This window comes from Ovis aries, chromosome 19, assembly GCF_016772045.2.
Source record: "Ovis aries strain OAR_USU_Benz2616 breed Rambouillet chromosome 19, ARS-UI_Ramb_v3.0, whole genome shotgun sequence".
Lineage (NCBI taxonomy): Eukaryota > Metazoa > Chordata > Mammalia > Artiodactyla > Bovidae > Ovis > Ovis aries.
In genome coordinates, this window is record NC_056072.1 from 59579361 (window position 1) to 59604252 (window position 24892).

General features: G+C 52.4%; 1 protein-coding gene across 1 annotated transcript in view; it reads left to right on the forward strand.

The window, feature by feature from the left end:
• The first annotated feature begins 18664 nt into the window (after positions 1 to 18664).
• MGLL (monoglyceride lipase) overlaps positions 18665 to 24892 on the forward strand; it is a 116528-nt gene continuing 110300 nt past the window's right edge. The window contains exon 1 of the mRNA XM_060402710.1: positions 18665 to 19009. The gene's annotated coding sequence lies outside the window, so the exon portion shown is untranslated. The remainder of the gene's footprint in view (positions 19010 to 24892) is intronic.

The following is a 24892-nucleotide window of genomic DNA, read 5'->3' on the forward strand; positions in this document are numbered from 1 at the left end:
AAGATGTTTTTTGGTAGTAGCCTTCCGGAGGTGTAGTTCGCATGCCCTGAGTCCACTGTGTAAAGCATGCAGGCCGATGGGCAGTGTACTCGCACACCTGTGCCCTCACTGCCGTCATCTGTGTGTTTCAGAACCTTTGCACCCCTCGCGGGAAGCCTCCACCCGTTGGCCACCGCCTCCCCTGCCCACCCCAGCTCTTGGCACTTTCTCATCTGCTTTCTGACTGTTGCTTTGCCTGGTCTAGATGTCTCACGCATCGTTTTTTAAATTTCAAAATCTTTGGGCATTTTGGTAAAATGTTTGAAATGTGGTAGGACCTATACCCAGCTTTTCAGGAGGGTTTAGAGAGCTCTGTAGCTTTGAGAACAGAACTCAAACCTCTTAGCAGCTGTAAGAGATGAGATCAGGATCCAAATTCTGTTCTCCATCTTACCCCTCCGCACCCCTCCCCCACCTCCAGAACCTCCCATCCGGCCCCTAAGGCATCTCTAAGGACTCTTTCTTAATGTCCTCCACACCCCACTGTCTGGCACCCAGTATCAGCGATGTCTGTTAATGTACATCTCGACTTTGCTGTGACTTGAATAAACAGATGTTCCCAGAGAGAGCTGTCTTCACAGGAGAGAGGGCTTAGTAAGATGTAGGTGTCACCGAGGGCTGCCAGGCACCTTGACCTGGGCAGGTGGCTTCAGGGAGAGATGCCCCAGGCTGCATGGGGGCAGCGTGACCTGGGTGGAGGGAAGCATGTCAGACTAGGTGCAGGTGGGAGGGCCCAAGCCATTAACACCCGGCCAGGAACTGGGGCAGCAGGGCCCAGGGTGAGTTCCTGGGAACGCCTGCCCACACCTCTGCGGGTTTTATCGGCAGATCTTCCCTCAGTGTGTCATTATGAAGAGGTTTACAGAAAAGATGAATGTTACAGCCAGCTATTTACCTGTCGCCTGGATCCTGTAATATTGCTGGGCGCTTGCTTCTCACACATCTGTCTGTCTTTCTATTCCTGTAACCAAGTCCGGTTTATAAGGATGTCTCTCAAAGTGGGTCACAGACGTCCGGGCTTCACCGCTAAACGCTTCAGCGTGAATATCGTTACGCAGAGCTCCCCGTTCACTTACGTTTTTCTATGGAAGCGACATTTACTTGCGCTTTCCTGGTGCCTCAGAGGTCGAGAGTCCGCCCGCAGTGCAGGAGACGTGGGTTTGATCTCTGGGTGGGGAAGATCCCCTGGAGGAGGAAATGGCAACCTGCGCTAGTATTCTTGCTTGGGAAATCCCACAGACAGAGGAACCTGATGGGTTACAGTCCATGGGGTTGCAACGAATCAGACACAGCTTAGCAACCGAACATCGACAACAACACTTACCTGTAATGACACGTCCCAATTTCAAGCTCATGTGTTGTTTCTGACAAGTGCGCAGACCCATGTAACCCAGGCCCTTTTCAAGATACCCTCAGCTAGAGAGTCAAGAGGCACAACCTCTCAGTTATAAAACAAGCAGGTCCTGGGAATGGGGGGCACAGCTGGTGACAGCAGCTAATGATTCCGTATCGTGTGTCCGTGTGTTTCGAATATTTACCTACGCATTTGGCCATATCAGCCCTTAGCTGCAGCTCTAAGGGTCTTTGTTGCACCGTGTGGGACCGCTGTGGTCCACAGACTCTCTAGCTGGGATGCAAGGGCTTACGTGGGTTCTTAGTTCTCCGACCGGGCATGGAACCCGTGTCCCCTGCCTTGCAAGGCAGGTGCTTGACCGCTGGACCATCAGGCAAGTCCCTGCACTGTGTGTCTGAAAGCTGTTGAGAGCAGATCTTGAAAGTTCTCATCACAAGAAGAAACTTCTGTAGCTGGACGATGACACGTATTAACCAGTCTTATTATGGCGACCATTTCACAGTGTATACAGATATCCAGTCGTCGCGGCGTACACCTGAGACTAATAGGATGCTTTATGTCAGTTATACCTGTGTGGTTTTGACCAACCCAGACAGCATATTGAAAAGCAGAGGTATTACTTTGCCAATAAAGGTCTGTCTAGCCAAGGCTCTGGATTTTCCAGCAGTCATCTCCGGATGTGAGAGTTGGACTATAAAGAAAGCTGAGTGCCAAAGAATTGATGCTTTTGAACTGCGGTGCTGGAGAAGATGCTTGAGAGTCCCTTGGACTGCGAGGAGATCCAACCAGTCCATCCTAAAGGAAATCAGTCCTGAATATTCATTGGAAGGACTGATGCTAAAGCTGAAACTCCAATCCTTTGGCCACCTGATGGGAAGAACTGACTCTTTGGAAAAGACCCTGATGCTGGGAAAGATTGAAGGCAAGAGGAGAAGGGGGCGACAGAGGATGAGATGGCTGGATGGCATCACTGACTCAAAGGACATGAGTCTGAGTAAACTCCGGGAGTTGGTGATGGACAGGGAAGCCTGGCGTGCTACAGTCCATGAGGTCACAGGACTGAGCGGACAGGACTGAGCGACTGAACTGCACTGAACTGATACCTCTGTAGAGAAAAAGATACCATCACCCCGGAGATTCCTCGCCCTCTCCTCACAGTCCACAGGCAAGCAGCGTTCTGATTTCCCCACCGTGGTTTAGTTTTGCCTGTCCTAGAACAGCTTGTAGATGGACTCACAGTGAGTTTTTTTCCAAGGCTTGGTTCTCTGACCGTCGCGCATGACCCACCCACACCCTTGTGTGTGGTGGTAGTCCGTTCCTGGTTGTTGCCACGCAGTACCGCCTTGCACAAGTCGGTGGCTTAGAGACACGTGGGTGTTTCCAGTTTGGGGCGAGTAAGGATGGAGCTGCTGTGAACTTTCTTGCACAAGTCATTGTGTGGACATGTTTTCATTTCTCTTGAGCAAAGACTCAGGCATGATATTTACAGGTCGTAGGTGAAGTGCATGTCTCGTTTTGGAAGGATCTGATACTGACCAGGGTTCTTGGCCTTCCCCCGTCCGTAGAAATTGACCAGAGGCCAGACAAGAAATCCAGGAGAGGCCTCCCTGGGGCCCCTTACGGCACTGGCGGGAGTGGGAACCAACAACAGGCCCCTTCCCGCCAGCTTCCGGAGACAGGGGCGAGCTGTTCCTCACAGGGGCTGAGGATAGGGGCGTGCCAGGGGGCAGGCGGAGAGGCGGCTCCGCTGGTTTTGTGGGCAGGGGGTGCAGCAGGGCCTGCCCTGCTCTTGCTGCTGATGGCCTGCGCTCTAAATTACTTGATTTGCTCCTTTATTTTGTCATGCACCCTTGGCTGTGCTGGGTCTTCACTGCCCTGTGGGCTCTCTCGGTGACGGCCCCGGGGCTGCGCGCTCGGTGCGGCCTGCCGGCTTCTCACCGCGGTGGCGGCACTCGGGCTTCGGGAGCTGAGGTACACGGGCTCAGCTGCTCTGCGGCGGTGGGATCTCCCCGGACCAGGGACCAAGCCTGTGTCCCCTGCATTGGCAGGCGGACTCTTTACCACCGAGCTTCAGGGAAGCCCCCAGCAACCTGCTTTTGCTTTTGGCTCTTGAGGAGCGGCAGTGGGGACTTCTCGGTGTCTCTTCCGTGGGATTTGCCCTGACTGCGTCTGCATGCAGCTGTCTTCAGCCCCGTGTGCTTTCTTCGTATTTTGCTGCTGGGAGAGACCTCTGTCCAGGTGCAAGCGCCGCAGCGAAGTGTCCCGGATTCCGGTCTGTCTCAGAGCCGTCAGATGCTTTTTCCAAGTGAAAGGTGAAAGCGTTAGTCGCTCAGTCGTGTCCGACTCTTCGGGACCCCATGGACTGTACAGCCCGTCAGGCTCCTCTGTCCATGGGATTCTCCAGGCAAGAATCCTGGAGTGGGTTGCCGTTTCCTCCTCCAGGGGGATCTTCCCACCCCGGGGATTGAACCCTGGTCTCCTGCGCTGCAGGGAGATTCTTACCCGTTTGGGTAGTTGTGCCGCTTCCACTGTGACCGACACTTGGGGAGAGTCCCACTCATCCTGTGCCCCGCCTAGCACTGGTGCTGTCGCTCCTTGAAATCTCAACCATCTGGCGGACAGGCCTGTAGGTTTGGGACATGACAATGTCTGGGAGGCTCTAGGGGCAGAAGACGAGGCAGCTGGGATGGGCACGTGCTTTTGGAAGGCTCAAGGAAACAGCTGTTTGCTAACAGACGCAGTACGACTGACCTTCTAACAACCTCGGGGTGCCCATGCTCGGGGGTCTGCCCCAGCTTCAGATCAGCTCCATCTGAGTCGAGGGACCCCCACATCATCCTGGTCCTGCCACTAACTTGGGGTGCCACCTTGAGACTTCCTTCTGACACATGAGGAGATAGACGATTGCCAAGGTTCCCCTCTGCTTTTAACTTCCATGAGATGAAGTCAGAGGTGGTGGGGTGCAGACTTGCCTCTCAGCAGGATCCCGGGGGGAGGGAGTCCAGGTGCCCCTCCCAGCTCCACAGACACTCGGGTGGATCACCACCCGGCGTGGATCACATCTCCTCTGACCGAGTGTTGAATAAATACTACTGGATGCTGATCTTTGGTACCGGCACTTCTTATGTTATTGAAGTTGCCAATCTGGACACTTATATTTTACAAGGAGCAAACTGGGAAGTGTATTGTTGAACTTTATGGGGTAAATTTTGCTTTTAATTCACCGGTTGGCATTAATTTTATTTACTTTTTTAAATTGTTGTTGTTTTTGTTGCTAAGTCGTGTCCAACTCTTTTTTTTCTATTTTTTTTTTTATTGAAGGATAATTGCTTTACAGATTTTGTTTTTTTTCTCTTTGTAAACCCAGCAATAGCCTACCAGGCTACTCTGTCTGTGGGATATTCAGGCAAGAATACTGGAGGGGACTGCCATTTCCTTCTCCAGGGAATCTGGACAACCTACATCTTAGGCAATCTCTTTTCCTAATGAAAGGATAAAAGTAAGAAGCTTCATTTTTGCTACTTTGAATATGCAAACTTTCAGGCAAGAGTCATAGAATAAATAATCAGTGGCCTAATTATACTATTTATGACTGCAGTTGCACATTTAAAATTACGTATTTTACAATATATTAATTCAAAATGCTTCCATTTTCCTACTCTCTCATTTTATGAAACAATCTTTTTTCAAACTTTTCACATGCACCGCTGACTTCATCTTTGCTGTAAAGTTGTTTCTTAAGTCACCCAAAGCAGATTTCCAGAAACGTGCCATCTTTTATAGGCTGTGTGAATAGCTCTTCCTGAGTGCATGCCGTGAGCCATGACTAGAACACCTTCAAACGTTTTAGAAACTTCTGTCTGGGGGGAGTTTGAACATGTGTAAAAGAACAGAGATTGAACGAGGACTGGCTTCATGAATCATTAATGGTCCATTCTGTTTTACCTGTCCTCCATTTTGCAATAACAACTTTGATTTTACTATTTTAACAGAAGGGCCGTTGACTCACAATGCTGGGCCAGTCTCTGCTATACAGTGAAGCGACTCGGTGATGCACGTACATACATCCTTTAAAGCGTCCATCCCGCTACGGCTTATCCCCGGAGACTGGATACCGTGCTGTGCAGGTGCTTGTCGTCTCCCCACCCCGCAGCAGGACTTTGCACCTGCCGATCCCAAGCCTTCCCGCCCCGGGGCACCCACAAGTCTGGCCTCTGTGTCTGAGAGCTTGTTTCCGCTTCGCTGTTAGGGTCATCCCTGCCACCCTTTAGGGTCCACATACGCGCGACGTCACGCGGTGCTTGCCTTTCTCTGTCCTGCCTAGAGTAATGATCTCCAGGCCCAGCCCCGTGGCTGCAGATGGCGCTACTGAGCTCGTTCTCGGGGCTGTGTCCCGCTGAAGAGGTGCACCCTGGCGCTATCCATTGCTCTGGCAGCGGCCGTGTAGGTTGCCTCCCTGTCTTGGCTCCTGTAACTGGGGCTGCCATGGACGCTGGCTGTGTGCATCTTCTTGAACCACGCTTTTCTCGGGATATACGCCCAGCCATGAGGCTGCTCGGTCACGTGGCAGCTGTGTTTTTAGGTTTTGAGGAGCCACACTGTTCAGCATAGTGGCTGCACCGGCTCACATTCCCACCAATAGTGTGGGGGCCCCCTTTCTCCACCCCCTCTCCAGCGTCTGACGCTTGGAGGCTCTTGAATGGTGGCCATTCTGACCGTGTGAGGTGGCACAGGAAGCCTTGTGAAGTGAGTCTCAAGCATCAGTCGTTTAACGCATCAGCAGCATCACCTTTCCCCGCATTGACTCGTAAGTGCTTTCCACGGCTAGCTCATGCGACTCAGGGTCCAGATTCCCACGCTGCATTTGGTTGAGGGATCCTTAAATCTCCTAATTTATGGACTCTCCCCTGCCTTTTCCATCTTTTTCTTGGAGTGTACTTAGTGAGGAAGTCAGCTCTCTGGTCCTGCAGAGTTTCCCACGTCGTGCACTTTGCTGAGTCCACCACGTTCTTTCATCTCCTTCATGTCTGGTCAGCCGGTGTTTCGACCAAGAGGACTCAGATGGTCAGCCTGGCCCATTCTGTCCTCCACTGGCCAGCGGCCTTCTGGGTTCAGGATCAGCGATGGTCTTTGCCCAGATCCATTGTGTGACAAGGAAGCAAAACGGCAAAGTTCTGATTCTGTCCTTCTTTTCATTTGCTGGATTTTTTTTTTTCCCAAAAGAAGATTTTTCTGTCTTTGATTTATGATTATTCTAGGGCAGAGTTCCTTAGATGTCTGATTTTTTTCCTTCATATTTACCAGTTTTCAGAATGATAATTAGTTTCTAAACATCCTCCAGAGATGACAAAGAAGATTTTTAGCTTTAGTTTCCCTTTGAACCCATGGGTGATGAGCTCCGATTCCCCACAGTTACTCTTTCTGATGATCAAATTGCCTCATTTTTGGCTTGTTTGAGCCCGTCAGTGTCCTCTTGAGTCCTTTTGACGTGACCCTAGGAAAGACAGGTGCTTCAGGCTTATATTCTGTATTTCCTGCCCCATATCTGGAATTAACTGTATTCCGTGGACCCTTGGTAGCCTCTTATCAGGAAAGGCACTTAAAAACCACAAGCTGGGTGCTGGGGGTGCTCGCAGCTCCTGGGTCCCTTGCTGTTTCTAGATGTTGCTGAGAAAGACTTTATCCTTTTGAAGAGTGTGCTGAGGTTATATTGGTATTTTTTGTTTAGTTGAAGGCTTACAGAGTTTTTCCTTAAATTGTTAGATTTTATATTGTTTCAGCAATAACAGCAAAAAGCTTGGTTCCTAGTGACAAGTGTTGCCTGCTTCTCATTTACTGTGTGTGCGCTTCAGAATCACCCTGTCAGCGCTCACAGCACGTGATTGCTGGAGACGCCCCAAGATCTGCTTCGCTTCTATGGTCTTTGGAGCCCCTCTCGCTGGGGGTGCAAGCGACTGTTTCTAAGTCAGATCTCAAAACCCTCTGAGTGTCTAACTTCTGTTCCTGTCCCTGCCAACTCATCCTGTCCCAGCTTCACAGGGAACCTATCACGGCTGTGTCCCTGCTGCCTTTCGGGGAATGGGCTGGAGGGTTTTCGCTTTTCTTCTCATCTCCCTGTGAACAAGTCCTCCACGCGCCCTAAGTCGCAGCTCAGCTGTGACTCCCCTCTGTACGCTGCATCCGTCTCCCCTGACAAGGCGCCTTCCAGGGCGCTCCCCACTGTCCCCACTGTCCGTCTGCATCCCCTTCTCGGCCATGTCTGTGTCTCATGGCTCACGAGTTCCGGGAGCCCATGTGTCCGGCTCTGGCACGCTCGGGTCTCCCACAGCATGCGAGGGAGGGGAAGCAGGGGCTCCCTGCCAGCCGGACAGGGGCTGACGGGTCACAGATGCGGGTTGTCTGGGGAAGGGCCTGCCCAGTGAGAGCTTCCTTTCAGGGGCCTGCATGGTCCCCTGAGCCGTGTGAATGTGCTCTAATAGCTCACGTCATCAACCTGCTGGAACATCGCGCGTGAGGCGGTGGTGGTGTTCAGTTGCTCCGTCATGCTCAACTCCTTGTGACCCCGAGGATGCAGCCCGCCAGGCTCCTCTGTCCTCCGCTGTCTCCTGGAGCTTGCTGAAACTCATGTCCATGGAGTTGGTGATGCCATCCAACCATCTCATCCTCTGTCATCCCCTTCTCCTCCTGCCTTCAACCTTGCCCAGCATCAGGGTCTTTTCAAGGAGTCAGTTCTTCGCATCAGGTGGCCAAAGTACTGGAGTTTCAGCTTCAGCGCCAGTCCTTCCAATGAATACTCAGGACTGATTTCCTTCAGGACCAACTAGCTTGATCTCCTTGCTGCCTACGGCGTATTATAACATTGTATCATGATAGAGGAGGGAGTACCGGGATCAGAAATCTGGTCTGTGTGGAGAACGGCAGCTCCTCAGCACGTGCCAGCCGTGCGCCGGGGTGGTGGGCCTTTCCAGGACCCCGAGAGCCCTGGTCTGGGCAGGAGTGGCCTCACTGAGACCATAGCACAGCCCCCTCTCACCTTCGCACTGAGGCTCACTTTCCTGAGAACCCACGTTCACCGGGAATAGCTCTGCCTTTGACTGTTTCTCAAGCTGCCTTTGCTGGGAGGAAACCTTGGCAACCCACTGACACGGGCCCTGCCGTGCGCTTGACACTTACGCTTCGGTTTTTTTTTTTTTTAAGACTGCTTATTTTTTCAGTTATAAAAATGATACACGCTTATAACAGAAAATTGGGAAGTATTAAGAAACTAGCAAGGAGGAAATAATTCTCCGTGATTTCCCCGCCTGGAACCCCCGCTGTTAGCGTCCCAGTGGGTTTCCTTCAGCCGTTTCCCACGAGCATTTATGTAGCAGGATTCACTTTCTGGGTGTGCTCTTTTCTCTCGCACTTTTAACTTAGCGTTGCAACATGAGTGTTTCTCTGTTATAGATGCGTATTGAAGCTATTTACTACCTGGCTCTTGAACTCTTTATAAACATCAGTAAAGTCAAATGTGTGTGCATTTTTCTGTTGACCAAAGCCATAACTCAGGGCTTCCCTGGTGGCTCAGACAATAAAGAGTCCGCCTGCGATGCAGGAGACCCAGGCTCAACCTGGGTCAGAAAGATCCCCTGGAGAAGGAAATGGAAACCCACTCCAGTACTCTTGCCTGGAGAATTCCATGGACAGAGGAGCCTGGAGGGCTACAGTCCATGTGGTTGGGAAGAGTCGGACACGACTGAGCAACGCTTTCTTTCATAACCGCAGCTAACTGTAACAAAGCAGTCATAGGGGACAGGAAGGTGTGATCTGGAGAGAAAAAGCTCCTTAAGCCCCCTGTCCTCAGTCACAGTCAGTCACCCTCATTGTTTTCTGTGCCTGTGTTAACATTTGTTTATTTATGTACACATGCAATTTTTAAAACCTTTTTGTTTTGTATCGGGGTATAGCCAATTAACAATGTGATAGCTGAACAGCAAAGGGACTCGGCTATACATGCACTTGTATCCATTCCCCCCAGACTCCCCTCCCGTCAGGCCCCCACGTCACACGGAGCAGAGTTCCCTGCGCGCTGCAGTAGGTGCCGTTCGTTACCCATTTTAAACACAGCAGAGTGCACACAGGCTCGTGTATGGTCTTTATTGTTTAATCAGAACACTGAAGTCACCGCAGAAGGCGAGGCTTCGGACTCCTCTGCGCCAGCCTCAGCCCCTCCCCAGAGCGGCGACCGCGGGCACTCGGCCTCTTCTGGCTCTTTCCCTGGGTGTCCTGTGGTCGTTTCCGCTCTGTTGACCGCTCTTGTGCTGGAGGACAGAACCCAGTCCCGGTGACAGAGGTAGTGTGGCCTTCCCCGTCAGCGCGGCCTTCCCCATCGGTGAGGCCTTCCCCATCAGTGTGACCTTCCCCATTGGTGAGGCCTTCCCCATCGGTGTGATCTGTTACCATGGTACTTTGCTTGACAAAGGGGCTTTGCAGATGGTATTAAGGTTGCTCATCAGTGGACCTTAAAATAAGGATGTTCTGGGGTCATCTGGGTGGGCCCTTAAAAGCAGAAGAGAGAGGCAGAGAGATCGGAAGCACATGAGACCTGAGCTTAGAGGGGCCCCAGAGCAGGAAAGGGGTCCTTGGTCCTACAAGCGCCAGGACCCAGAAGCTGCCAGCTTGGGGGGGGCAGCTTCTTCCCCAGGGTCTCCAGGCGAGAGGAGCCCCCTGGCACCTTGATTTCTGCTCGTGAGCGGCAAGCAGAGAACTCAGCCAACCTGCGCCAGGTTCTGACCCACAGAGCTGACGGCTAAGAAGTGGTGTTGAGTCACCGCCTTTCTGACTGTTATTCGGCCAGAAAAAGAATCCAGAGGAGACCTGTGCGGCTGGCTGTTTGCAGAAAAGGTCTGCTGGCCTTGTAGCCGGCAGGCCCCATTTCTCTTTCTCACCCAAACTCCTCTTCACCTCCACTTCCGGTTTCCCTGCTGGCTCAGTGGTGAAGAGTTCGCCTGCCAAAGCAGGAGGCGTGGGTTCGATTCCTGGGTCGGGAAGATCTCCTTGAGAAGGAAATGGCAACTCACGTAGCATTCTTGCCTGGAGAATCCCAGGGACAGAGGAGCCAGGCGGGCTATGGTCCGCGGGGTTGCAGAGAGCCAGACACGCCTGAGTGACTAAAGAGCAGCGACGGCTCTTCCGGTCGGTTGTTCCGGCTTCTGCCTCCAGGCCCTGAACAGCGTTCTCACCTCTCTCCTTCCCGATTCTTCACTTTCTCCCCAGCTCTCTGATCCTCACTCAACCTTGAGGCTAGCTCTGTTTCCCACTCCAGCCCTGCTCACTCACCCCCTCATGGTTGTGTTAGGTTGGTTCTGGCAAAACAGATGATCAATATCCACATTTCCAGGGCCAGGAAGTACTGTTTGCAGCTGGGAAACTGCCGAAGTAACAATCGACGATCCCGTTTCTTTTCCTGCCCAGCTTCTGCCTTCCTTGGAGTCAATCATTGTTTTTACAGTCATACGCCTGGCTTTCCATGAACTTACTGCTAATTCAGTCGCGCACTCTTTACCCAGTATCCGTACACACGTAAGGTCACAGGCACTGGACAGAGTCAGCCCGTCTTCCCCAGGGAGCAGCGCTGGGCCTTTCTGAGCCCTCGGATCTGGACGCCAGCCCTGTCCTCCAGGGCGTCTTCAACACTTTTGCCAATACCGTTTCTTCCCGCCCCTCCGCCCCCCGCACCTACACTTTCCTGTAAGCCCAGCGCCTTTTCATTCTTGGTTGAGTCATTTGTTTGGGAACATCCTCCAGGAGTTTCTTGAGAGAGGATGTGTGGGACGTGAATCTTTTGAGAGTTTACTTTGGAAAATGTCTTCATTTTGCCCTCCCACTTGATTGATAGTTTGGTTGAGGAGAGAAAGCTTCCAGGCAGAAAGTGATTTCTGAGCCAAATGGAGTGGGGTGCCGGCTGCCAGCTGTGCTCCGGCCTGCTGTTTAGATGCCCAGTGCTGGCTGGGGCACCGAATGATGCCTCTGCCCCCAGAGATGCACAGTCGTAACCCTGGAGCCTGGGAGCGCGGCGCTGCACACGACGAAAGGGGCCCTGCCGGTGGGACTGTGTTAAGGATGTTGGAACGGGGGCTCTCCTGTGGGTTAAATGGAATCACAGGGGTTCTTATAGGGAGGCAGCAGGGTCAGAGTTGCAGGAGCTGTGAGAATTTAAGTAGAGTTGGGGGGTGGTTGGCAGGGGAAGGGGAAAAGAGAGACTTGGAAATGCTGGCTTTGAAGCTAGAGGGACCACAAGTCAAGGAGCGTGGTGATCCCCAGAAGCTGGAAAACGCAGAGGAACGGACGGTCCCGTCAGAGTCTCCAAAAGAGGGACAGCTGAGCCGACACCTTGACTTCAGCCCTGTGAGGCCCGTGCGGTGTTTCTGATCACAGATGCTGGCGGTGCGCTGCTGTTAGCTGCTGAATTTGTGGCTATTATTTACAGTAGTGATGAGAAACGAATACAAGGCCAGCCGATCCATCTGATTCCCAGTGTTTTCTTCTCGGTCATTCTCGGCCTCTGAAAGCCTGGGGCATCTTTTCTGCCTCCAGAGTCTTGAGGGTTCGTGACTGTGTGCCCCGGTGAGCACTTGGTGGGTCTTCGCAGCAGGGCAACCCATCTTCTGGGGAGGTTTTTAGACCCCCTCCCCTATCTGTCCCCACCCACCCTTTATTTGATTCTTTTTTCTCTGAAACTCTTCTGACTTGAATCCTGAACTTTGTGGACCAGTCCTTAAATTGTCTTAATCTTTCTCCTTTATTTTCCAACTGTCTTATTTTCAAGTCTCTGTTCTTACTTTCATTTTCTAAACCTTCTACTGAGCTTTCTATCCCCACTGTCATGATCTTAATTACCAAAATTATTTTTTTTGTTCTCTGAATGCTAATTTTTCTTGCAGCCTGTCTGTTCCATGATCACAATATCATCTTTTTGAGGATGTTAATAATCTTTGGAGTCGCAAAGAGTTGGATGCGACGGAACTGAACTGAACTGAATAATCTGTTTTAAGCTTTCTTCTCTTGCAAAATCCCCGTTTTCTCCAAGTTATTGTTCTGTCCCCATCTTGGTACATCTTCATTTTGGTCCCCGTCTTTCTGGTCAGAACCTTCCCTCTGATGTCTGCTGACCGTGGCCTCTTAGTATTCAAGAATGGGATGCTACATGTCGACTGGAAACCTAAGGGGTGAGTTCGAACTTTGGTGCAGGGTGGTGTGGCCAGCTCATTTAGTTGGGACATCCCGATGGGATTCCTCAAATTCCATCTGGAAAAATCCAGTCTCCTGCCTCAAGAGGAAGACTTCTGGGGACTGAGCTGGGGAGAGGTCTGGGGTTTTCACCACCGGAATGTGCATATCTCCTTGCTTTTCAGCATCACAACACTGACCTCAACTGTGCCTCAAGTCCCCCAGTCCAGAGACTCACTCTCATATCCCCCTGAATAAATCTCTCATCTTCTGCTAGGCTGGGGGAGGGGCGGCCACCGGTGATTCAGAGTGGGAAGGGGTCCTCAAGGGACCCCGAGTCTGCGTGCCTGGGGCTCTGCGGGGCGAGCCTCCTTGGTGCTCCAGCTTCCAACCCCGCCGTGCACGCCCCTCCTCTCCCACCACCTCTGTGGGCAGCTTATGTCTTTAAAGCAGCCCTTGTGTTTATCTAAAAGGGTTTTGGGGGTAAAAGAGACGTGTGGGCTCGCCCTGCTGTGTGCACCTGGCACACCTAGCGTATTTGGCACCGCAAGAGCACACTTTGTTAAACGTCCTGCCTCTCACGCAGCAAAACCCTTTACAACGACAATCGTGAAATAATAGTAATGAAGAAGGAGAGCGTCTGGCGGAGACGGACTGGTCCGCTCCCGTTGAGCTTTGCACACGCAATCGTGGGAGTGAATGAAAGCACGCAGCACACACACGTCTGCAAAGGAACAGGCAACAGATTACAGTTTCAATTACGCTCGCTTTCCAGAGGAGGGTCTGCCCTGCACTCACGCTTGATTTCACAGCTTTAAAGTTTCAACAGAAGTAGAAACCCCAAGTCATCACGTAAATCAACAGACATTTTAAAAAAGTAAAGAATTAACCGATCTGAAGTAATTCGCGTTCCCTCTCTCCCTCTGTGAATCAGTGTGCCGTTATTTTTTTATGTTGAATCTGCTATTTGAAAACAGGAACATCCAGTGTCCCTGCGAGACACAGGCTGGAGTCAGGAGCCCACAGAGAGCAAATCAGTCAGTTCAGTCGCTCAGTCGTGTCCCACTCTGTGCGACCCCGTGGACCGCAGCACGCCAGGCCTCCCTGTCCATCACCAGCTCCCGGAGCTCACTCAGACTCACGTCCATCGAGTCCGTGATGCCATCCAGCCATCTCATCCTCGGTCGTCCCCTTCTCCTCCTGCCCCCAATCCCTCCCAGCATCAGAGTCTTTTCCAATGAGTCAGCTCTTCGCATGAGGTGGCCAACGTACTGGAGTTTCAGCTTCAGCATCATTCCTTCCAAAGACGAGCGCAAACACAGCGAGTGCGCGTGACGGGGCCTCCTGCGCAGGCGCCGCCTGTGCGTCCAGGGATTCTCCACGTTACCTGGGCAAACTGCGCCCCCCACCGTGCCCTTAGGACGCGTGTTCCATTCTGGAAGTTTCTAAATTGTTTTCAATGTGAAGTCTGTTGGATGCCTACTGCACTCCAGGAACAGCTGGGAGTGTTCGTCTCTTTTCTCCTGATACACATTCTTTTTTTAAAACTTTTTATTTTGTGTTGGGATGTAACCAGTTAACAATGTCGTGAGAGTTTCAGGTGAATAGCGGAGGGACTCAGCCACACACACACATGCTGCCCCGAGCTCCCCTCCCACCCAGGCTGCCACGCAGCGCTGAGCGGAGTTCGCCGTGCTCTGCTGTGGGTCCCTGGGGGTTGTCCATCTTAAACACAGCAGAGTGCACGCGTCCGTCCCAGACTCCCTAACGCTCCCTTCCTGCCTCCCGCCCCCCAGCCCAGGCCCGCCGACGTCAGTTCAGTCTCTAGGTCTGCGGGTCTCCTCCTGTCCTGACGCACATCCTTAACCACGCCCTCTTCCAGGTGGTCCAGGCCGCGTTCCCTGCTGCCCGCTGGGCAGTTCCCTTTCAGCCGCGCCCCTGAACCACTGCCGCGGCAAGTCCTGCTCTAAGGAAACTGAGTCACTCCACCTTCCGGCTGCTTGAGAGCAAACCATTTCTACAAGCGCCTGGGAAAATGGGGGAGGGATTCCAAATGTCCCCAGACGCCTTGGCGCTCCTCGGTTCTACCCCATCCCCCCGCAGCCAGAATCCCCGACTTGTTAATGAGCTTCTGTTCTCAGGCTTAACGTGTCAGCTGCCGCTTGAGGGGCTTTGATCTTGTGTGGAATTCATGTCTGTACCAATATATTTCACAAGACAGTCATCCCCTTTCCTGCCCCAGCTGGTGACGTGGTTTCAACCGGATGAAGCCCCAGAGGGTGGGGAGAAGCCCTATGTCCACCCGGCTTCACCCACTGTCCACTGACCGCGCTGGGCCTGCCCTGCGCCAGGGACCGGGGTGTTAGGGGCCGAATGCTTGTGTCTCCGCAGATCTGTGTCTTAGAGCCTAACTGCCGGGGTGACGGGGCTAGGAGGTGGGGCCTTTGGTAGGTGATTAGCTGATGAGGGTGGGGCTCCCTGGGTGGGGTTAGTACCCCAGGGGAACCCCACAGGCGAGTCCGTGCTCTTTCTAACCTCAGCCTCGCAGCCTCCAGCTGCTGCTACTGCTAAGTCGCTTCTGTCGTGTCCGACTCTGTGTGACCCCATAGACGGCAGCCCACCCAGCTCCCCTATCCCTGGGGTTCTCCAGGCAAGAACACTGGAGTGGGTTGCCATTTCCTTCTCCAATGCATGAAAGTGAAAAGTGAAAGTGAAGTCGCTCAGTTGTGTCCGACTCTTCACCACCCCATGGACTACAGCCCACCAGGCTCCTCCGTCCGTGGGATTTTCCAGGCAAGAGTACTGGAGTGGGGTGCCATCGCCTTCTCCGGCAGCCTCCAGAGATGCAAGAAATAAGTTTCTGTTGCTTCTTGGCCACCTAGCCTGTACTTACTCTGCTGTGGCGGCCTTAACGGACTGACACAACTTGCTTTTTTTTTTTTAAAGGTAAATATTTCATCATTTTTTACGTTGTCCCTGGTATAAGCAATAGGTCAGTAGAATCAGAATTTCTCTTCACCTTTTTTTTATATGATTCGGATTTGATTCCTTCACAGCGCCCTATTTTTCTTCTCCAACTTTTACTTGAAAATTTTCGAAGCCACCCACAACGTTAAAAGAACGGCAGAGTTAAAAATTACGCAGCCTGTCCCAACTCGCCGACTGCTAACATTTTGCCCGGTTTTGTCTTACATTTTCCGTCTTTGGCCGCAGACACTCACAGACCCACACTCACATTTTAAAAGTCATTCGAAAGTAGATTTCAGTCACCATGAAACTGCGCCTTCAAGTAAATCTGCATTCATTTCCTAAGAGAAAGCGCATTCCCCTGCTAAACCAACACAACAGTCTCCTGGTCAACAAGTGTTACATTGAGATGCATTATTGCTTATTATGCAGTTTATGTTCAATTCTCCCCAATTGCTCCAACAGTATCCTTTACGGGGTTTTGTGATTTGTTTACTAAGATTCATTCCGCTGTTTGTGTTCATCCGTCATTCTTCTTCACCTCCTTTAAGCAGGAGTAATTCCCTGTCCTGTGTGTGCACGCTGCCATGCGCTCTGTAAGGCTGATACTTCTGCGTACAGGCCGATTGCTCTCTCAGATACTCCTCTACCTAGCTGTGTCTGCATTTCTGTATGATTAACCTCAGGTCACGCGTGTCTGGAAGGAACGCGGTGGAGCTGATGCTGCTGTCCCCGGCGCGACGCGGGACATGCTGTCACAGGATGTCATTCCGGCCCTTTGTGGTGTCTGTTAGGATTCATCACCTGGCTAACGCATCCCTAAAGACGCGTCCTTGACTCTTCACAAGAAACCAGGTTTGTAAATCCTTTCTTGGAGTGCGGTTTCCGGAGCCGCGATGCGGCCTCTGTTCACCAGTGCTGGACAGAAGTGCAGAGACAGAGTTTGGGTGGAACAGGAGCTTTTCTTGCTTTTCCAGGCACAGGGGGCCACAGTGGGCTCGTGCCCTCTGGACTGTGGGTCCCACCTGGAGGGGGTAGCGAGCTTTATGGGTTCCAGGAGCAGCGTGTGGTCAGCTTGCGGACAGTTCTTGGATTGGTTGTCATCAAGGAGATATTCTGAGCATCTCAACTTTCTGGTCTCAATGCCTGGGGTCCGCATGCTCGCCATCAGCGGCTTCCATCTGGAGGGGGGTCTGCTTCCCGAAACCCAGGTCAGGAGCACGCGCCAGGGCTTTATCTGTGTCTTTTAGGGAACCAGGAGTTTGACCTTTCTGCTATGTGGCAGAATTATAGTCTAAATTGTCACCAGTTTCTCAGCCCAATATTGCTGTTGTTAAGTCGCTGTGTCTGACTCTTGGCGGCCCTGTGGACTGCAGCACGCCACGCTGCTCTGTCCTCCACTGTCTCCCAGAGTTTGCTCAAACTCACGTCCATTGAGTCAGTGATGCTGTCGAATCATCTCATTCTCTGCTGCCCGCAGCGGTAGGGGTGCATAGGGCGTGCACGGAGCTCGAGCTGTCACATCAGCCATGGATAGACGGGGTGCAGGGGTGGGGGTGAGCCTTGCTGGACCACGTGGACGGGGGCCATTAAGTTTTCATTTTGGAAAGGTCTCTATTCACAGAAAGTTTGGGAAGGCAGTTCAGAGAGTTCCCATGTGCTCCCCTCTGTTTGCCCTCTCACTAACATCTCACAGCAGAAATAGCACATTTGTTACAACGTATCCGTGATGTTCTACCAACCCAAGCGCACCCTTGATTCTGTGGGTCTTGGTGTCTCTCCAGTGTCTTCCTCTGGACCACAACCCGTTCAGTTAGCTCCCCGCGCGACAGTTCCTCAAATGGTCCTTGAACACAATCTTCATTTGGTTGTAAAATGTATGTCTGTATTTATTTCATGCGGCACTGGGTCTTCACTGCCGTCTCTAGCTGTGGCGAGCAGGGGCCCCTCCCTAGGTGGGGTGCGAGGGCTTCCCGGGGGCGGCTTCTCTTCTTCCGGAGCGTAGTCTCCAGGGCCCAAGGGCTTCAGGAGTGGTGGGCACAGGCTGAGTCCACACGTGGACTCTTCCCAGACCAGGGATGGAACCTGTGTCCACTGGACCACCAGAAAGTTCAAAAAAAAAACCACACACACAAGCTTTCCTCTTAAAGCCACTGGTACTTAGGGACGTTTTTATGACGACAGCTGAACGCACGTCCACACTGACCCGCAGGCCGCCCCCAGCTCCGCCGCCCCCGCCGTCCTTGCCCGTCTGCGCGGCAGGCCCTAAGGACCCTCAGACTCTCCCACGCGTGCTTTCGCCTTTGCACTGCGTGCGGGCTGCTTCCTCAGCTCTCATCTGCTGGGCACCCTCCTCCTCACCGTAGAATGCTCCGCTCAGGCACCCTCTCCTCCACGAGCCCCCAGACCCTGCCTTCCTCCAGGCAGGGGCCATCATCTCCCTTCTTCAAGCCCATAGGGACGTGTTCAAAGCTCTGTTGTGCTCACCTCGTGGAACCCTAATTATCTGCTCACACGTGGATCTCTTGAACCTAGACTGTGGTTTTCTTGAAGTCAGGGGCCATATTTTATTCATTTTTGTGTCCCCAAAAGCAAATTTGCAAGAGGCACTTCAGGATCTTTGGTGAAAAGATGAATGAACTCAGATGAGGTAATTACATATAGGCCCATAAATCCTCATCTTCAAAGACTTGTTTCCTTGCTGACTAAGACATCACTTGTGAATAGCACACCCGTCCCTCCTACAGAAATGCATTGAGCTTCAGTACATAATTCATAAACCGGGGCCCGAACGCACGCTGCCTGAAAGCCGACAGCACCGATTCATCAGGCCTCCTTTGCTGAGCAGCTCTGCAAATGGGCTCCCCGCCCTGGGGCTGGGGTGGCTGCAGAATGTTAAATCAGCACCCTGCCTCCTTTCAGCTCAGAGCCTCCGGGCTGCAGTACTAGCAGTTTCCAGAAGGTGCTGGGGCGTGCTCAGCGCTCTTTCCTGCCCTGGAACGCAGTGGAGTTCAGGGTTTTTTCAGGCGAGCGGCTCCCTGCCAGCGGGCGTGGTCGTCTGCTTTGCTTGCCTTCCGCGCCAAGCGGCACAGCCCCACTAACGAGTCTGCGGGGGCATCTGCTGCTGCTTCTGTACTAAGGCTGATGCTGGGCTGAAATGCGCTTTCCCTCTCTGGAGATGGAGCTTCAGCATTTTCTAGGCTTCACTGTGCCCCATTTCTAGGCTTCAGTGTGCCCCATGAGATGAGATGGCTGGATGGCATCACGGACTCGATGGACGTGAGTCTGAGTGAACTCCAGGAGTTGGTGATGGACAGGGAGGCCTGGCGTGCTGCGATTCATGGGGTCGCAGAGAGTCGGACACGACTGAGCGACTGAACTGAACTGGCCCCACGAGTGCCAGTCTTGGAGCTGTCCTGTGTGAGTGACACTCAGCCAGTGGTGAGTTCTCCTGCCGCAGCGCTCTGAAACCTTGCCTGGCTTTTATTTGTGCAGAGACTTATCTTAAATTCATCCGTAGTTTGTGAAGTCGTCAAATCATTTGCTCTTGTTCAGTTCCTAACTTGTGCACAACTCTTCATGAACCCATGGACTGCAGCACGCCTGATCTCTTGCTCCTCACCATCTCCCGGAGTTTGCCCAAGCTCATGTCCACTGAGCCAGTGATGCCCTCCAACCATCTCATCCTCTGTCGTCCCCTTCTCCTCCCGCCTTCAATCTTTCCCAGCACCAGGGTCTTTTCCAATGAGTTGGCTGTTTCATTACCTAAAATTATACTCTGAAACAATCAATTCATTTCAGTTCAGCTCAGTCACTCAGTCTTGCCTGACTCTTTGTGACCCCATGGACTGCAGCACGCCAGGCCTCCCTGTCCATCACCAACTCCCAGAGTTCACTCAGACTCACGTCCATCGAGTCAGTGATGCCATCCAACCAGTTCATCCTCTGTCGTCCCCTTCTCCTCCCGCCTTCAATCTTTCCCAGCATCAGGGTCCTTTCCAATGAGTCAGTTCTTCGTATCAGGTGGCCAAAGTATTGGAGCTTCAACATCAGTCCTTCCAACGAATATTCAGGACTGATTTTCTTTAGGATGGACTGGTTGGATCTTCTTGCAGTCCAAGGGATTCTCAAGAGTCTTCTTCAACACCACAGTTCAAAAACATCAATTCTTTGGCACTCAGCTTTTCTTATGATCCAAATTTCACAGCCATAACATGACTACTGGAAAAACATAGCTTTGACTAGACAGAACTTTGTTGACAAAGTAATGTCACTGGGTTTTAATATGCTATCTAGGTTTGTCATAGCTTTTCTTCCAAGGAGCAAGCATCTTTTCATTTCATGGCTGCAGTCACCATCTGCAGTGATTTTGGAGTCCAAGAAAATAAAATCTGCCACTATTTCCATTGTTTCTCCATCTATTTTCCATGAAGTGATGGAACTGGATCCCATGATCTTAGCTTTTTGAATGTTGAATTTTAGGCCAGCTTTTTCACTCTCCTCTTTCACTTTCAACAAGAGGCTCTTTACTTCTTATTTGCTTTCTGCCATAAGGGTGGTGTCATCTGCATATCTGAGGTTATTGATATTTCTCCCAGCAATCTTGATTCCAGCTTGTGTGGCAATTTGCATGAGATACTCTACATATAAGTTAAATAAGCAGGGTGACAATATACAGCCTTGATGTACTCCTTTCCGGATTTGGAACCAATCTGTTGTTCTATGTCCAGTTCTGAGTGTTGCTTCTTGACCTATACACAGATTTCTCAGAAGACAGGTCAGGTGGTCTGGTGTTCCCATCTCTTGAAGAATTTTCTACAGTTTGAGGTGATCCACACAGTCAAAGGCTTTGGCATAGTCAATAAAGCAGAAGTAGATGTCTCTCCGGAACTCTCTTGCTTTTTCTGTGATTCAGTGGATTTTGTCAATTCGATCTCTGGTTCCTCTGCCTTTTCTAAATCCAGTTTGTACATCTGGAAGTTCTTGGTTCACGTACTATTGAAGCCTAGCTTGGAGAATTTTGAGCATTACTTTGCTAGCGAATGAGATGAGTGCAATTGTGTGGTACTTTGAGCATTCTTTGGCATTGCCTTTCTTTGGGATTGGCGTGAAAACTGACCTTTTCCAGTCCTGTGGGCACTGCTGAGTTTTCCCAGTTTGCTGGCATATTGAGTGCAGCACTTTCACAGCATCCTCTTCCAGGACTTGAAGCAGCTCAGCGGGGCTTCCTCTGAAACTACGCTACTGCCCGACTTTACACATTGCACTGCGGGATTTTGAAACTGCATTGAGAGCATGGCTTGCATTCTCTGAGTGTGCAATGATGAAATGTATAGGATACACATACGTTTACGTGCTAATTTCCTCATTTTCTGTCTCCGTCACACAGAATCTAGGCTCCAGCAAGAGCCCCTGTGTGTTCTGTTCTGGCTGTGTCCCCTTGCTGGCACTTAGGAAGTGCTCAGTAATTCTGCGGAATGACTTAGGTAGGTCGCGTCTGCCCTTACATAGATGTCTTTGCTGCCCTGAGCGGGACCCTCCTGCCGGGGCCGGGGGCGGAGGCCGGTCCTCAGCGCCTGCCTGTCCTGTCCTCACAGCCGAGGATGCTCCTTTCCTGCCCAGGCGTCTGTGCCTCTCTGGCCGCCGGCTCTTGAAGCCGCTCCCCGCCACATCTCCCGAGGGCGATGCGTTTGTTTTTCTTTCCCCTTCTTCCAGGTGTTTTTTCAGGGTGGTTAGATTAATTTATCCGTTAAATGGACTCTTCAAAATGCAGTGCCTCTTCTGGAAAAGAATGAAGGCTCTTTTCAGAAGATGGTGTTTTACAAACACGTTTTAAGACCTAACCGAGAAGGTAGCGAATCAGGACGGGGCTTACTTACGAAGACGCGGAAGGGTGCTCGCGTCCTGTGTGACATCAGGGGTCAGGGATTGCGAGAGACACTGAGGGCGGAGCGTCGGATGCGGAACCACAGGGCCCGCTCGCCGCTGGCTGCCCTGCCTGCCTGCGCACCAGGGGCCCTGCTAGACGCCAGGACAAGACCAAGTCCATGCTCTCCTGGGGTGTCCATCCTACACGGAAACGCGGCGAAAGTCACAAATGCAAACCACATATGGAAGTTAAAATGTCTCGTAGACACGTCGGCAAAGTATTATTGAAAGAGGTAAATGAAATTAATTTCAGTTCTGCACTGTGGGTAACCCAGTATCTGGAGTTAATCCAGAACACGCTGTTGCAACGCGTAAGCAGCATGGGGATTACTGGTGAGACCCTTTGCCTTCCCCTCTGATGCTCAGTCTTCAGAATCCAGGGTGCATTCGCCCTTTGCTGTTGCTTAGCCGCTAGTTGTGTCCAACCCTTTGTGACCCCAGAGACTGCAGCACGCCAGGCTTGCCTGTCCCTCACTGCCTCCCGGAGTCTGCGCAGATTCACGTCCATCGCGTCGGTGATGCCGTCCAACCGTCTCGTCCGCTGGTGTCCCCTTGTCCTCTTGTTCCGATCTTTCCCAGCATCAGGGTCTTTGCCAATGAGCCAGTGCTTTCTATGCAGTGGCCAAAGTATTGGAGCCTCAGCCTCGGTCCTTCTGATGAGCGTTGAGGGTCGGCGCCTGCAGAACTCCTCGGTTCAGGCTGACTGTGCCCCAAGTGTGGCTCGTGGCTCGTGGCTGCCAGGCTTGACAATGAACCAGTGAAAAAACAGGTTTAACATGCACTGAGTCCGTTCATAAATTATGTAACTTCGGTATTGAATGTCGTGAGCCATCAGAAAGGGCTCGGAATACCGAGGGAGTCGTGAAGGAACCTGAAAGGACTCAGGCAAGAAGGGAGAGGGGCTGCTTGGTGGGGGCTGCTTGGTGGGGGCCGCTGTCTGGAGCTGACTCCCGGCAGAACCGGAGGGGGCAGGGGCCAATCCTTCTGAGGCTGCGCACGGGGCCTCTGGCGCAGCAACGACCCCGAGGCGGGCACGCGGGCGTGTTCAAGGTGTGGGGCGGACGGGTGAGAATGGGGGGTGGACTCCGAGCCCTCAGCAGCGGGGCTGGACACCGCGGGCCTCACGGGCCAGGCGAGGGGCTGGTTTCTGCAGGAGGCGGATCCATGCCCCCGCTTCCTAGGTTCTCAGCCCTCTGCCGTGTCGGAGGATGCTGTCTGGGACAGCAACCCTTAAATGCTGCCATTAGCGTGTCTTGCTGGACGCAGACATGTATGTGTGTATGGCGACTGCTGCGGATCCTGGGCCTGGACGTGGGGACACCGTCTCTGGGGTCCGAGGGGGTCAGGTGCCAACGCACCTGTGAGAAGGCATTCGTCCCTGCAGGTGTCGTAAGCCGCCAGCACAGCCTTTGAATGTGTGTATTCCACGCGTGTCGTGGCCGTGCTTTTGAAGGGTTATGGGTGCACGAAGGCCTTTCTCTAGGACCAGATGTCTGGAGGGGGTTTCCTTCCCTTGGATGGAGGGAGCCAGCCCTGCTCCGTCCTGGGGGTCAGGTTGAGCCCCATGCTCTGAACGTGCAGCAGCGTCAGGGGTCCTGGGGGCTGGATCATGAGTCCCCACGAGGCTGACTGTTCGCTCTCCCTGCGGCCAGCCGTCTCTTCAATCGTGTCCAACTCCTTGCGACCCCAGGGACTGTAGCCCGCCGGAGCTGTAGCCAGCTCCTCTGTCCATGGGATTCTCCAGGCAAGAATACTGGAGTGGGTTGCCGTGCCCTCCTTCAGGGGATCTTCCCGGCCTGGGGACCGAACCTGCGTCTCCCGCATTGGCAGGCGAGTTCTTTACCACTAGCGCCACGTGGAAGCCCCGTCCAGAAACCCCCGCCCCTGGTATTTGTAGCTACCCTCCCCTTTCCCAGCCCTGCCCCACCAGGCCCAGAGGCTCCTTCTCTGGGGTGGGAGCCCAGTTGGGACCCTTGGGAAGTCAGCCAAGTCAAGCTTGTCGCTCTCGGAGAGTGATTTAAGATCTCACTGGGCCGTGCGCGGCCCTGTTCCTATTACAGCAGGTGTGGGAATGCTGGCTTTGTGAAAACGGCGCCTTTGGGCCGCATTAGAGAAGTTCTAAATGTTACTACTCCCGTAATAGCCTGGCCTGACCGGGGGCCCCCTTCCTACCCAGACCGCAAGCTCCCAGGTCTGACGTGGCTGTGTTTCTCCAGCTCAGCACCCCGTGGGGGCTGTGGGGATGATGGTTAATTTCCGCACAAGCCCAGGAGCGTTTTCACTTAGAGAGAAAGCCACGTGTTATCTCCGACGGTTCTGACCTTGGTCCTCACGGTCTGCCTCAGGTGCAGGGGTGTCTGGGAAGTGTTTGGCAGGTACCGTGGGCTGGAGCGCAGGCAACTTCCGCAGAAATGTGTCTGTAAGACCCCCGTGCCTCCCAGCCGTGTGGTGGGAGAGCCCGGTGGTCCAAAAGGCACAGCACCCGTAAGTGTCCTCACGGGGGCCCTCTGCCTTCAGTTCCCTTGCCGAGGAGTTGAAATCGCAGCCTCTGAGAGCCGGGAGGGACCTCAGGATCCTGGTTTTCCGGCGGCTCTGTTTTTCAATGCTTGGATCCCTGACCCATTTGGCATTTGTTCTCAGGTAAGGTATGAGCTGTAGACCTAATGTTGTTTTCTCCCAGATAACTAGTCTCTTGTTTGTTATCAAGGCATCTTGCCCCAGTGACTTGAGATGCCACCTTTATCAGTTGCCAGATTCCTCTCTCTGCCCGGGGCTATTTTCGGACTCCGTGGGCTCCTCTGACGTTTCCATGCCAGTACCATGCTGGTTGAAAAGGCGGCTTCGGTGTCTGGCCAGGCCTTCTTGCCTCTCAGATATTTAATTCGATTCTTGCATTTTTAAGCTGAAGAGCTTTGAAATGAAGTGAAGTTGCTCAGTCGTGTCCGACTCTTTGCGACCACATGGACCGTAGCCTACCATGCTCCTCTGTCCATGGGAATTTCCAGGCGAGAATACTGGAGTGGGTTGCCATTTCCTTCTCCAGGGGGTCTTCCCAGGAGCTTTAGTATTAGCATATTACTGGCTGGGGGGTTTTTGCAGAAACTAACGCCTGTGACTGGTGATTTGTTGTATGAGTGAATATTGAAACACTCTGGTCCATAACATTCAGGCAGCAGGAGATTCATTAACACGCCTCTGGTTGATAAGTTGTTAATCTAACTTCACAAGGAAGCTTGTCGCTATTTTTACGGGGATCGTTTAAACTTCATAAGTCGCTTTAAGGAAAACTCGCAGCTGTAAGATGATGTCATTCTAAGAAGCAAGAATATCTGTGTTTGTTTGTCTTCTAAAGGTGACTGAACCGGAAGGTGTTTAATGTAGGCTTTGCATACTTAT